General features: G+C 51.2%; 1 non-coding gene across 1 annotated transcript; it reads left to right on the top strand.

Annotated features, from left to right (window-relative positions):
* Positions 1-1,922: 1,922 nt before the first annotated feature.
* Positions 1,923-2,008, top strand: LOC145544034 (small nucleolar RNA SNORD86). The gene has a single exon (XR_014081259.1). It is a non-coding gene; the product is annotated as a small nucleolar RNA SNORD86 (small nucleolar RNA).
* Positions 2,009-13,868: the final 11,860 nt, after the last annotated feature.

Here is a 13,868-nt window from a genome sequence, read left to right as displayed (position 1 = left end):
TGCACCACTTCTTCATCCTTTCATCTGTTGATGACATTTAGGTTGCTTCAGTGTCTTGGCTATCATAAACAGTGCTGCAATAAACAGTAGGGTGCGTATATCTTTTCAAACTAGTGTTTTCATTTTTTCCACATAAACACCCAGGAGTGGAATTGTTGGATCATATGGCAGTTCTATTTTTAGCTATTTAAGCAATCTCCCGGAGAAGGCAATGGCACCCCACTCCAGTACTCTTGCCTGGAAAATCCCATGGACAGAGGAGCCTGGTAGGCTGCAGTCCATGGGGTCGCTAAGAGTCGGATACGACTGAGCAACTTCACTTTCACTTTTCACTTTCATGCATTGGAGAAGGAAATGGCAACCCACTCCAGTGTTCTTGCCTGGAGAATCCCAGGGACGGGGAAGCCTAGTGGGCTGCCGTCTATGGGGTCGCACAGAGTCAGACACGACTGAAGCGACTTAGCAGCAGCAAGCAATCTCCATACTGTTCTCCATAGTGACTGCACCAATTTACATTCCCACCAATGGTATAAGAATGTTCCCTTTTCTCCACACCCTCTCCAGCATTTATTATTTGTAGACTTTTTAATGATGGCCATTCTGACTGGTGTGAGGTGCGAGTCACTGTCATTTTGTCTTACATTTCTCTAATAATTAGTAATGCTGAGCATCTTTTCTTGTGTTGAGGCTGCTTTTAACAGAAACTGGGGACCCACCAAGGAATTCCCGGCAGAAGCTTGAAAAGGAATTTCCTTCCCCACGACATCACTTCTTTATTTCATGGGGAAATTATTGCCTGCTCTCGCCCCAGCCTCAACAGCGTGAGGTGCAGCTTGGCCCCTGATGTGGTCAAAGGCAGGGCGGGGTCCGCTCAAGTGGTCCATGCACTGCCTGGAATCCCCTGCTCTCAGACCAGTGGTGCTGCCAGGTTTGCCAGGACAGAGGATACAGGGGCTATGTCTGCTCCTGCACTTTGCTTTGGCTTTTGCTTTACTTAGGGATCCTGCTGATGCTGCCTGGCTGGGCCTGGGGGTGGGGGTAGGAGTGAGCAGTAGGCTGAGACTCACATTTGCATCAGATAGTGGAAGAAAACAGCACTGCAGAAAGACCCGGGGTCCAGGAACCTTTGTGTTGACCTTGACCCTGGAAGTAGCCAGCCCTTGATGATGAAGAGCTCCCACCTTGGAGTCAGGCAAACCTAGGTTCAAATCCCAGCTCTGTCATTTACTAGCTGAGTGACCTCAGACCCTTAACTTCTCTGATCCTCAAAATACCTTCCTCATGGACTTCTGATGATGCTTAAATGAGATATCAAAGTTTTTGGTGGCCAGAAATACAACTTCTACAATCTTGATTGGTGATCAAAATGCATTACCTTCTGGCCCTCCCTTCAGAAGTCCCCCAAGTATCCCATCTCCCAACCAGGGATATCGCTGCCCTCTAGTGGCAGATCTGAGCCACACAGACCGTTCCAGCCAAGGTCAGCGTTCCACATTCTTGGGGAACTTCTGATCAATTGTGTGTGTATCGAAAAGGCATAATTCCTTCCTGGACCAAAATACTGTATATTATATCTATGTGAAGAAAATAATGTGGCTTTCCTCTGAAAACCGTTTTAAAATATCTATAATACATGCATGTCCAATTCTTAAAATTGTTTGGGGATCACTGTGATGGTAGTACTCTTGCCTGGAAAGTCCCATGGACAGAGGAGCCTGGTAGGCTGCAGTCCATGGGGTCGCTAAGAGTCGGATACGACTGAGCGACTTCACTTTCACTTTTCACTTTCATGCATTGGAGAAGGAAATGGCAACCCACTCCAGTGTTCTTGCCTGGAGAATCCCAGGGACAGGGGAGCCTGGTGGGCTGCCGTCTATGGGGTCGCACAGAGTCGGACACGACTGAAGCAACTTAGCAGCAGCAGCAGCAGTGATGGTTGACCAGGGCTCCCTGACCTATACAGGCCTCTGCTATGGGGGTGATGGCTAGTCCTGGTGTCTGAGTGATTCCCTGGGCCCAGCAAAGGGACCAAGTTTCCAGAGCCTTGAAGACAAGGGGTAACACCCCAAAATACGGACTCATTTTCCACTCTATCTTCATTGGCCGAGCAGCTGCCAAGAATAAAGGTCACATCTCCCGATACCTGGCAAACAAATGTAGTATTGCCTCACGAATCGATTGTTTCTCTGAGGTGCCCACCAGTGTTTTTGGGGAGAAGTTTCGAGAACAAGTTGAGGAGCGGCTGTCCTTCTTTGAGACTGGAGAGATTCCCTGAAAGAATCTGGGTGTCATGAAGAAGGCAATGTTTCAGGCAGAGGAAGCGGCTGCCGAGATTACTAGGAAGCTCGAGAAATAGGAAAAGAAACGCTTGAAGAAAGGAAAGAAAAGGCTGGCTGCAACTGCCCTGGCTTCTTCAGAAAATAGCAGTGCCCCGGAGGAGTATGGGAGACAAGTGAAAGACCCAAAAGAAGAAAAAGCAAAAGCCCCAGGAGCCTCTTCAGGAGAATGGAATTGAAGACCCATCTGTCTCTTTTTCCAAACCCAAGAAAAAGAAATTTTTTTCCAAGGAAGAGCTAGTTAGTAGTGATCTTGAAGAGACAGCTGGTACTGGAAGTCTTCCCAAGAGGAAGAAATCTTTTCCCAAAGAAGAACCAGTTACTGACCCTGATGAGTCAGAAAGCAAGAGGGTCCCCAAGAAAAAGCAGAAACTGTCTTCCAAGGAGGAGCCACTCAGCAGTGGACCTGAAGAGGCTGCTGCCAGCAAGAGCAGTGGCTCCAAGAAAAAGAAAAAGCTCCGAAAGCTCTCCCAGGAAAGTTAGAATGGACATCTTCCTAGTGGGGCATAACTTACAGAGGTATTCCCCATCCCATCCCCTAGACCCAGTAAAATAAAAACAAATTCCAAAAAAAAAAAAAATTCTTAAAATTGATTTTTTTCTTCCCAAAATGTCTTCATGTGAAATCGGTACTGTTACACCTTCATGCTCCCAATATCCTGGAAACCTCGGCAGCTTCCTGTCCACCCTTGAGAGCTAATACAGCCCCTTGGATAAATTCCCGCCTCTCACGGAGGCTACGCCCATAAGAGCTGTCAAAAGAGGGAGGGGCCCTGGGGTTTCCCAGCAGCGTCTCCTCTCCGCTGATCCGCCCACGTGGGCCACCCTTCGACAGGTCTGTTTTGGGTCACCACCAAGTGTTGAAGCTGCCAGCTCCCCACCTCTGTGGCTCCCCCATAGCTCATACTCCCTCCTCCCTGGAATCCAAAGCCCTACTCATCATTTGGCTGAAGTGTCAAGGATTTCCATCCTGCAGGAAATGAACTTAAGTTTTATACTTAATACCCATAGGAATTTAATCCTCTGTCATCCCCATCTGTCTTGCATGACAGAGAGATGGCTACTGTCTCCACTGCTCTGTAAAATATGGCCTTCCCTCTAAATCCAGGGGACCGGGAAAGCAGGCTTGCAGGGTGGGCAGAGAGCCGGTCCTGTATACATGCTTGTATACAAGCCTGAGGAGTCGATCCTCACCCTGCAGATGGAAACTTACAGATGGCAAGCATGACAAAGGGAAAAGATGGCTAGGACGCTGTGCTGGAGGGCATAGGGCCATCGCAACTGTCCCCTTCCTCTTCACCTCAGTAGCCTAGAGGGATTAAGAGCTCTGAAGCCAGATGCTTCCATAGTTGGGTGATTTTAGGTAAGTGGCTTAACCTCTCTGTGCTGCTGGCTTAACAATGGGGGGATGTTGAAAGCATTACATGAGTTAATGAACCCAGTAAGTACTCAATACTTGTTAGCATAATTATCAATATTATTGCTATCATTCTGTTTAGCACAAGAAACTATATTCGATATCCTGAGATAAACCATAACGAAAAAAAATATGAAACAAAATAGGAGATGCAGGAGACATGGGTTCGATCCCCTGGAGGAGAAATCCCATGGACAGAACAGCCTGGTGGGCTGCAGTCCATGGGGTCACAAAGTCGGACACAACTGAGTGACTAAGCACACAGCACACACACATACACACATCTGAACCACTGTTTATAGGAGAAATCAACACAACATTGTAAATCAACTATACTTCAATAAAATGAATTTAAAATATATTATTACTATGATTATTAAAGGAAATCTCCCACCATGTCCCATCCCACTGCCTCCCAGCCATCCTCTTCCTCGGCTTCCCCCTACCCACCCCCTACCCCCGCTCCCCCTTCCCTTCAGCCTTATCTGCAGCCTCTATCCTCTTCCCAGCTCACACCAGCCTTTCCAACCCCGCCGCCTCCCCGCCCCCTCCCCCACCCCATGCTGCTTGGCAGAGTCTCCAGGCAAGTCTTTGCTCCTGCTGTTCCATCTATCCAGCTTCTCTGAATCACACATACTCTCCTCTCCCTAGACTTGCCCAAGCCCCACCCCCCCTTCTGATCCACTTGCGCCCCTGTCATCCCCCGCTCCACACTGCAAGTCAGTTCCTGCTAGCTGGTCCCCTCTCCTCTCGTGGCCGAGACAGAACACAGACCCAGGATCTGCACAGACCAGGAGCTTGGGAAGCAGCACTGAAACTAAGACTGTGTCATGTGAGCTCAGACTCTGAGCTCAGGTGCACCTGAAACCCTGGGGGTGTGGGAGCAGGCAGACCTTACTCAGGGTGGAATCTTAGCATAACGTCTCCAAGATCCTGTCCAATTCAAACAGCTGCACGGCCTGACTTCAAAGCAAGAGGTTTGCATGGGCACATGCAGGGATAGTGAGCCCTTGTTAGATGAACTGCTTTGAAAATGCCAGTTTTCTGGTTCAATAAACATGCATTGCACGCCCACCACATGCCAAGTGCTATTCCAGGCGCTGGAGGTGCAGCGGTGAACCAGAGGGACACATGCTCGTTCTCTCCCTCCATGCAGAGCGCTAAGCATCTGGGCGATGGGGGGAGTTCTAGGCCCGGAGATGCCAGGAGCTAGGGACAAGCTCTGATCCTGTGCCCCACTCTGTCCGCATTATGGTGACCGTAATGCAAAGGGATGCTCACTAGGTGGCGGTATTGTGCTACATTCTGCTTTCAATTCCCTCCTTTTCAGAGCCCACCCTTTCAAACCCTCCTAGAACCTCAGGTTTCTCAGACCCCCAAGATTATCTGAGACCATGGACCCCAGATCCCAGGATCCCTGTTTCCCAAAACTCCTCATCCCTAAATTCTGGAACCCCCAGATTCAGCAACTCCCCAGGCGTTAGTTTCCCAAATCTCAAACAGTCCCAGAATCCCAGACCATAAGACTCTGACCCTCAACCAGCCCAAGCCTCCATATCTCCCAGCGCCCCCTCAAATCCTCAGACTCAGATTCCCCAGGCCCCCAGACCTCCAGCTTTCCCAGACCCAATCCTCAGACCCTACTAACTTCTTAGACCCTACTAACTTCTCAGACCCTCAGGTCACCAGACTCTACAGACCCCTACAAACTCTACCTCATTTGCAGACCCTTCTAGACACCTGAGACCCCAGATTCCTCAGAGCCATCAGACTCTCAGACACCCTGATCTCCTAGACCCACAGACCTCTAGACCTCCACACCCCTATAAACAGTTAAGACCTGAGTCTCCAACCCTCCACAAACCTACCAGATCCCCGGGGTTCACACCAAGACCCAGGTCTCATGACTGCCCCCCACTTCCCAACAGAGGCTTTCTTTTCTTTTAATTTTTATTTTTTAAAATCTTTTTCAAAATGTTTTCTTTCATTGTGGTAAAAGTCACATAATACAAAACATACTATTTTAACCATATTTAACTGTACATTTCAGCCACCAGAGACTCTCTGGGGAAGCTTTGTGCTGAGGCACTGGGTGCTGACAAACCCCTGAGCTGAAAAACGGGGCCTCTCCCTCGCTTGGCCAGGGCCACGGCTGAGAAGGGACCCATCTTACAGAGAAGAGCAAAGTGCGACCTGGAGAAGGGAAGAAACTTGGTCCAGGTCCCCAGGGTGTGAGTAGCTGGCACCCATGCCCCCCATTCCTGGCTCCTGCCCTGCCCGGCACCGAGCAAGTGGGCAGTAAAGCTGGCCATGATTTTTACCGTGACCACGTGGCCTAATCGCCCGTGTCCTGGCCAAGTCCAGGCTGACCCTTCCAAGGCCCGATGTGGGACCATTCTATCTTTCTGGGACTGAACAATCAAAACACCTCCCAATTTAGAAACATCTGCAAATTTAATTAACAAGCGGTTTATCTTTTGGGCTGAGCGATTAATAAAGATGTCAGGCAGAACAAGGCCCTACACAGCTCCCTGCAGTGCCTCCCAAATGGCCCTCCTCTGCACGAGGGGCCTGGCCATTTATCAGAGGGACAGGGCAAGAGGTGCTGGAAAAGACCAGAGAAGGAGAGACAGAGGGGGAAGGAGACAAAGCAGAGGATTACACCAGTCACCCCTCCACATAACCTGCATTTGTCCAGCACATGAGCACCCGACCCTTTTGTGCCTAGTACTGTGTTGAGGACATAACAGCACCGGGACAGTCACCCCACCAGAGTTGTGAGCAGCAGGGGCAGCAGATGCAGTGTGCAGGCTGACACTGTTCTTTTCTGATATTGAATTTGATCAGACAAACCGCTCAGCCACCAGGGCCGACTATGACCCATCCCCAGAGACTGAGCTGTTAGCTGGTGGCTACACTGCCTTCCAGAGCTGGAAGAGGTCCTCCCCCGGAATCCCGAGAGCCACTCCCCTCTGTCCCAAGAGCTTCTCCCCTCTGCTCTGGGTGGTGCCTTTCTTCCAGTTCCTGTTAGCTGCAGTTTTGCAGCCACAGTCCTCCCCAAACCTCTCGGGTCCTGACTTTTCTGGAAACTGCTCTGAGGATGGGAACAGCTTCTGTGCAAGCGCAATTAACACCATCTGTGATCATAGCCAGGACAGTGTTGGACCGCCTTGTCCATATAGCTTAAGAGTGATCTTCTAGACCTGCAAGGTGGAGCCAGACTCCAGGAGCCCAGTACATGCCTTTTACAGGTGAAGAAACAGAGGCACCACAGGCTGAAAGTGACTTTCAGAAGCAGAGCCAGGATTAGAGGTGACCCCAGACTCTCACTATGGAGCAAACTGCACCCTGAGCCGCATCATAGCATCCCACCAGCCTCCTGACTCCAACCTGGGAATAGTCTTCTAAGCTCTGGGTGAGGAATCCTGGGGTATATGCACACTTGTGCATACACGTGCACACACACATATACACTCACACATACACACACACATATACACTCACGCAAGCCTAGTGGAAGAGAACTCACAGCATCCACCTCCCACCATATCCCAGGAGACTTTCTCATTTTTACTATTTCTTCAGCCCCCCAGCAGCCTCTTAGAATTTTTCCCAACTCTCTGCCTCTTATTACACCCAGAAAAAAAAGAGCCTGGAAAGATCATAAGAGGAAAATTGCCCTCCCACCACCAAATACACCCACTGGCCGGCCAGATCCTGTGCTCTGGCTGAAGCCTAAGGGAATACTGTCTGGCCCCCACCAGAAACTGGCCTCCCTCTGTACCCTGACCACAGGACTGTTGCTCTCCCAGCTGTCTGGCCCTTGCCAAGCCTCCTGGTTTCCTTGGCTTGTTCCTCTTCATCTCTTAACCTTGTTAAGTGTGTTAGTAGCTCAGTCATGTCTGACTGTTCATGTTCCCATGGACTGTAACCTGCCAGGCTCCTCTGTCCATGGAATTCTCCAGGCAAGAATACTGGAGTGGGTAGCCATTCCCTTCTCCAGGGGATCTTCCTGACCCAGAGATCAAACCAGGGTCTCCAGCATTGCAGGCAGATTCTTTGTGGTCTGAGCCAGCCTTTAAGGCTCAGTTCAAATACATATTCTCTTTTCTCTCTGTAGGTGAGCTCATCCCATCCAATGGCTTTTCACGTGGTCCTATGTTTATGTCTGGAGCCTGGCATCTCCCGAGATACAGATGCTTGAATAGACATTCTGATGTGACTTCTCCTCCCGGATGAGTATATAAGCTCCTTAAGTTTGCTAGGGTCCCCAGACAAGCTCTATCTGCCCCCACTCCTTGTCAGCCTGCCGTCTCCCATCTCTTCCTGACCAGTGCCTTGCTGCTTCAGTCACATTGACACAGGTACAGCTGAACGGTGCTTTGCCTGTGGTCCACATAGGGTGTGTAGTGGGGGGCAGGTGTGGCAGAAACTATTCAGCACCAAGCCTGAGCCCCTGGAAGTGTGAGGGAGGTGAACATCCACAGAACCACTGTGGCTCGATGAATCGCCCTCTTGCATCCCCAGGCAATGGGGCTGAGATACATCCTGGGATGCCCCTCAGGAGGCTCAGACTCCAGTGCCAGTGCCCGTGGGGTGGCTGACTTCAGAAGCATTTGGCAGTGGCCCTCCTTCTCCATACCTCCCCCGCCCCAGGGCACCTCCCCCTCTCTGTATAAGCTCTGGACAACTCAGGCTAAGATCACTCAGAGCCCCTTGGAGCTGTCCACCTAGAAGCTGTGTTTAGCCTTCATCCTACAGCTGTTAGCTTTTAAGTGGAAGTCACACTAACTTGGAGTGGCCTCAGCCCTGACTGTCCCCCGGGGCAGGTCACTTGGGATAGACACATTTTGCTCTAGTGCCCACAGGCCAGGCAGGGCACAGGTCCTTCGGGGTGGGCATCTCTGTCTAAGGCTTCTCCCCTCAACCCCTTCTTCCCTCTGCTTCCACTAATGAGATTCCCTCATAAACTTTTGTACCTTGACTTCTGCTCAGCATCTGCTCCCAGACCATCCAACTGAGACACAGTCTGATCAGGAGTTGGGAGGAGTGAGATGCAGTGGACTGGACAGAGAGGGGCGAAGAGAGACTGGGGCTAGAACAGAAGATGGTATTTCATGCCATTTTTTTTTTTTTTTTTGGTTGCATTGCATGGCATGCAGGATCTTAGTTCCCCAACCAGGGATTGAACCCAGTCCCTTGTGAGTGAGACTGTGGGGTCCTAACCGCTGGACTGCCAGGGAATTTCCCCTAGTAGTCTCACTGGGTACCGGGTCAGTTGTTCCCGGGGGGGTGCAGGCCATACTTGCAGCAGCTGGGATTCGGTCATGTTGGAGAGACCCGGTGGGTGGGAAGGAGGTGAACAGAGCTGCCCACATAGGATTGGGCAAAGGGGGCTCTGCCGCTGTGCCCATCGAGAGGCAGAGCAGGGCAAATGCACAGCAGTGTCTGGACCATGCCTGGGAGTGCAGACTCGATCTTGACATCTAGAAGAGAAGCAGGTCCTGAAACTTTCCTGATTGACAGGGGTGAACTTGGAGCAGATCTCTGCAGGTGAGACACTGTGTCTTCAGAGAGGTGGATTTTTGCATCTCCTGGATGAATGCACCTCTCTGCTTCTCCAAGACCTGTGTTACAGCAGGTGGTCATTCCTGGGCTAGCAGGATGCCTGTCACTGGGTAGAGGAAGCTGGTAGGCCTCCCCTGAAGTCAACCCAGCTCAATAGGATTTACTAATGGGCTTCTCTGGTGGCTTAAATGGTAAAGAATCTGCCTGCAGTGCGGAAGACCTGGGATCGATCCCTGGGTTGGGAAGATCCCCTGGAGAAGGGAATGGCTATCCACTCCAGTATTCTTACCTGGAGAATTCTATGGACAGAGGAAACTGGTGGGCTACAGTTCATGGGGTCGCAAAGAGTCAGACACAACTGAGCAACTAAGACACAAATGCCAGCTATGGGCCAGCAGGCATGCGGCACAGTGAGGAAGAAAACAGCGCCTGCACCAGGGAACCCTGGGTCCTGGGGGGATGACAAATACAGGAACATAGAGGTCTTCTGCTATGCCAAGGGGATCTCACAGGTACAGAAGGAGATCTGAGAATGCTCCCTAGAGGAGGTGATGCTCACCTTGAATCCTGTGGATGAGCGGGAGCCGGAGGAGGCAGCAGTGGCACTCGAGGAGAGCACAGCTTGTCATGCCCTTTGGGGTGGAGAGGGTTTGGGGAAATCAGTGAGGTTTAGACTTGGTGGTGGGCAGGAGGAGCTGGTGGAGGTTACTGGAAAGGCTGGAGTCTGGGAAGCATTCCCATGCATCTCAGAGGCTCCCGCCAACAGCTTGCAGGGTGCAGAGGGTTTAACTGGGCAGGAAGGCAGACGGGAGATGTTGGGAAACCCGTACCCAGGTAGAGACAGAGGGAGAGGGGAGAAGGGGCCTGAGGGGCTGGGGTGGAGATCTGCAGGGGGGCAGAGCCACTGCGGCTCCTTCGGTTGTCCGCACACACGGGTGTGGGGGAATTTTGTCCTCATTCCTGATAAAAGAAGAAGAGCGGGAGAAAGCACGACCCAGCGCCTCTCAGTTTCAGAATTAGCCACTATCTTTTTTGGTTAAAAATCGATGGCAGGAAGTGGCTGGAGAAGTAAGATTTAGCTTCCAAAGCGGCGGCTCAGGAGGAAGGCACCGGGAGTGCCTCCACAGGCTCATTTGCATTTCAAACAGCCGGTTTGTTTTATCTCCTAATTAGCATACTCACCCTCCACTGAAAACGAGTCCATTAAAGGAGACTCTGCTCCGGGCGCAGCGCTTCCTTTAAATATTTTTAAAGTACATGATTAATACACTTGCCCGGCACTGCCTGGGACTGTGCTGAGGGTCAGGGGGCAGGGAAATGAAAGAACACGGCTGCACTCGGCGCTGACTGGCTGATTAATCACGGCCCCTTTTCTATAAATCACAGCAGATGGCAGGGTGGCTGCAGGCCCTCGTGGGGATGAGAAAGTGCGGGCAGGACTGAGTGGGGATCCTGGGAGACCCCAGAAGAAAGGTCCTCTGCACTCAGGCAGTTCCCATGTTCAAGGGAACCTGTGATGACTGGGAACACAGGAAGTCTTCTCGTCCTCTTAAACTTTTCAGGATCCGACAACGTCAGTTTTAGGAAGAGCTAACTTTGTTTGTTTGTTTTAATTAATTTATTTTAGATGGGGGATAATTACTTTACAATATTGTAGTGATTTTTGCCATACATTGACATGAATCAGCCATGGGTGTACATGTGTTCCCCATCCTGAACCCCCTTTCCACCTCCCTCCCCATCCCATCACTCTGGGTCATCCCAGTGTACCAGCTCTGAGTTGGAGAGCGGGGCATAGTGTGTTATCTGTACCAGTGTTGTCCTGAATTCTGTCAACAACCCCATTTTCCAGATGGGAATGTGAGGTTCTGCAGAGTCAAGGTCACCCCTGGAGCCAGGCTACCACAGGCATCCTCCTTGGCTAAAATCACCCAAAGTCTGCCCTCTTGAAGTCAACACAGAGAAGTGACTGTCCGGAGCGCTGACTCTGATGGGCCCCTCCCCTAGTACCCCAGCCTGCAGGGTCAGCCTCCCTTCACGCTCCTACATCCAGCCCAGATGTCCCTCCCTGGGGACCAGTCCAGGCTCCCCATTGTCTTGCCTGCTCTTCTCGAAGTGTGTAATACATTATGTTTGACTTGTCCTTCTTCCAAGGATGAGGGATTCCCTGGAGGCAGGACCAGTGCCCACAGTCCCACTGTAGACACAGGGCCCAGCGCAGGGTCAGGCTCTGTGCTGATGTAATGAATCTGTCTGCTGTCATCTCAGCTAAGATGAAATGCAGTTCCCAGGACTCCCTTCCCTGGGTGGTTTAAGCTTGGCCCTGAGAGGCAATGTGAAAGTGGAAGGAGGTGGCAGCCACATCCCTGTGATGCTAGGAAGATGGCGCAGGCCTGAGTGCTGTCCACTGTGGTCCTGGGCGCTGCTGGCCTGCAGGGGACAGAGATGGTAACGAGGCATCTCTGCAGGGACCACAGCTCCCCCAGCTCCTGCCAGACCCCCCTAGAGCCTTCTCGACTCCTGGGCTGGCTGTGTGCTTAGCTACATGAAGAAGGCTCCAACATCTCCTGCAGGTCACTCCATCATCAAAGATGGATGATGGGGACCCCAGCTGGAGTCCAAGTGGGGACAGATGAGCTGGGGCCCTGGTCCTTCCTCTTGGGCTCCAGCTCAGTCTGTCGGACTCTGTGTTCCTGCTGCTCCCCTCCACATTCACAGCCATCTTCCCTCCCCTGTGCCTGTCCTGCTGGCTCCTATCAGCCACGGCCTCCCATCGGCTGATCACCCCGCTGTCTCGTTCTGGTGTGAAGATCTGGGAGGGGTGGCAAATGCAGAGGCACTGGGATGGATGAGCTTGGTGCTGGCAAAAGAAGGCACAGCTGGCTCAAGCCGGAGGGAGGGGACCAGTGAAGAGAGGCAGGGAGGACCAGATCTTGCTGAGCCCCATGACCATGGCAAGGATACAAGATGCACATTTTAAAGAGATCCCTCCAGGGAATACCCTGGGGGCCAGTGGTTAGGACTCCACACCTTGACTGCTGAGGGTCCAGGTTCAATCTCTGTTCAGGGAACTTAGTACCAGCCATGAGGCATGGCCAAAAGTAATAATACAAATTAAAAAAAAATTTTAAAGTGAGGAGCTCCCCTTGGCTCCACAGTGTGGACAGTGGTCTTGAAGAGGATGGGAGAGGATGGTCCAGAAAGGTCACTATAGCCTCTGCCCCTCCTGAGGAAGCAGCTGGGACTGGGGTGAGGGACTCATGAGTGGCAGACAAGGATGCACCTCGAGGTAACAGAGAGAGGTCTCATGAGTGGTGCTGATTCGGGGAAGGAGTGACAGGCCAGGGAGACCTCCTTGTATGTCTTGGTGTCTGGGTGGGTGACGATCCCATAGCTGGAGATGGAATCTGGGGGCGGAAGACACAGGGAGCATGGTGACAGTCACCGGAGTTTCCAGATGCCTGTCTGACATCTGGGTGCAGAGAGGGCTGAATGGAGAGGGTCACCTGCAGGGCGGATGGGATTTAAAGCCCACAGGAGGGATGTGAGAGTGACAGGAGAAGAGATAGGGAGGCTGACCTGGGGCCCTGAACATTGAAAGGTCAAGGAACCAGTGAAGAAGACCTAAACAGAGGAGCCACTGAGGCAGGAGGAGAAGCAGAAAAGCAAGTGAGCCTTGTGTACAGGTTTGCTTGTTGTCTAATGGCAAATCATCTGATAGCATAAGAGTTGAGAGCAATTGCTGAAAATTTGTGACCTGGGAGGTTCCAACCATCCCCTCAATGGTGAGAGTGGCTCACTGGGCCCAGATTTTCTGCACAACATGCTTTATGCTAAATTTCTGCTCCCCCTTTGCGGGGAGTCTGACATTTGGATTTGTGTCTGGCAGAGATTCCTACGTACCCAACTCCATTAAACCCCTCCACACTGAGTCCCTAAGGAGCTTTCCTATGGACGCTGTTTCACAAGTGATGTCACACTAGGAGGAATTAGTGTGTCCTGTGTGATTCCACCCGGAAGCTCCAGGAAGCTTGAACCTGGTTTCCTATGGACTTCACCCCACACATCCTTTCCCCATGCTGATTCAGTCTGTTTCCTTTTTCTTTAAAACACAAACAAACAAACAAAAACAAAAAGTACAAAAACCTTAGCCATGGGTAAAACTGTATGCTGATCCTCCTAGTGAATTCTCTACCTTGAGCATGGTCTTGGGAACCCCAACACATATGGGTTAAGTAAAATATACTATTTAAGTTACAAAACAAAACTATGACCTGGGACTTTCTTTGCAGAGCCTGTGTCTTTTCTAAAGCCCAAGAAAGACGTTTATTTTTCGTCCCCTCTTCTTGCTGCCTCCACTGGAATATTCCCTGTGGTCTCCTGGCTACATCCAGACGTTTCCTGTTCTGACAAGAGATGGTCTTGAGAACCCCAACAAATATGGATTAAGTAAACTATACTGTTTTAAAGTAAATATACCTCCTCCTCAAGGAAGCCCCTTGTGAATGCTCCATTCTCTCTGACTTGGCCCTGGGGTTCTGTTTTGC

Source organism: Giraffa tippelskirchi, chromosome 3 (genome assembly GCF_054371585.1).
Source record: "Giraffa tippelskirchi isolate mGirTip1 chromosome 3, T2T-mGirTip1v1.2.pri, whole genome shotgun sequence".
NCBI classification, from domain to species: Eukaryota; Metazoa; Chordata; class Mammalia; order Artiodactyla; family Giraffidae; genus Giraffa; species Giraffa tippelskirchi.
The sequence above is the reverse complement of the archived record's forward strand: the minus strand, read 5'-3'. Positions and strand labels throughout refer to the sequence as shown.